The sequence below is a fragment of the Pygoscelis adeliae genome, unplaced genomic scaffold (assembly GCF_000699105.1).
Source record: "Pygoscelis adeliae isolate BGI_AS28 unplaced genomic scaffold, ASM69910v1 Scaffold298, whole genome shotgun sequence".
Taxonomy (NCBI): domain Eukaryota; kingdom Metazoa; phylum Chordata; class Aves; order Sphenisciformes; family Spheniscidae; genus Pygoscelis; species Pygoscelis adeliae.
Window position 1 is genome coordinate 2926039 of NW_008825303.1, and position 1163 is coordinate 2927201.

A 1163-nucleotide genomic window follows, 5' to 3' on the forward strand; every position below is an offset into this window, starting at 1 on the left:
ATGATGTATTACATATGGGGCTTGTATATACACAGACATATATTCCCCATATCTATATGGATAACTCTCTATATAAAGATTATGTGTATATAAGGGGGGGGGGGAGACTGTGTATATACACATACATATATAAAATACATAGGTGTGTGTCTGCACATATATATAGAGGTGTACAGTATTATTTATAGCTGTATATACATCCCCATTATATACATATGAAGCTATATATAAAAAGGTGTGTGTGTATGTAATTTAAATCTATATAATAAATAAGGGGGGTCTTCATGTATAGGTATGATGTATTACATATGTATATATACAGACACATATATAAAAACAGTAGGGTTGTTTTTGTAGTCTGTTTTAACAGTAGATAGTTGTGTATTTAAAGGGGGGGCTGTGTACTAGGTAGTATATACGCAGTCAATGTCTGTGTGTGCGTCAGTAGGTATAATGTGTTATATATGCACCTCCTCATACATACACACACATATTCCCCATAGTTATATGAATAAATCTTTCTATAAAGAATGTGTGAGCAGCTGTGTGTATATACCTATAGTATATATACTCCTCTGTGTATACATAAAAAGTCTGTACACATAATAGATGCGATACTATTGATATATTAATAGCCCTCTCTATACATCCTCATTATATACATGGATATATATAAAAGAAAGGTGTGTCTCTAGACACGAAGAGAGAGAGATATATTTTACAAGCTATATAAATAAAAGGTTTTGCGGGGATGTGTTTATGTATAGCTATATTTCCATGTATTTATACCACTTTATATACATTCTTTCTCACTTTCCACACATTTATATATAAAGGGGTGTGTGTAAAGTTAGAGAATATGTAATTATAGATCATAGATGTGTGTATATATACACATACACATTTTATATAATATGTACACACAGCTGGAGGTGTGTGGCATTATATATGTCGCGAGGTACCTCTCTCTCCATACAGCTGTGCATCTCTCTCTACAGCTGTGTCAATGAAGGGGGATGTGTGGTACAGTAGCTGTTTTATATACGTATGGACTAGACCTCTGAGAAGCTACACCAGGGCGTCACCGACAACAGAGGGGGCAGAGGCGCAGTGGGGGGGGGTTTCCCACCCACTCGCCCCGCTGCCGCCGGCCCCCCCCCCCG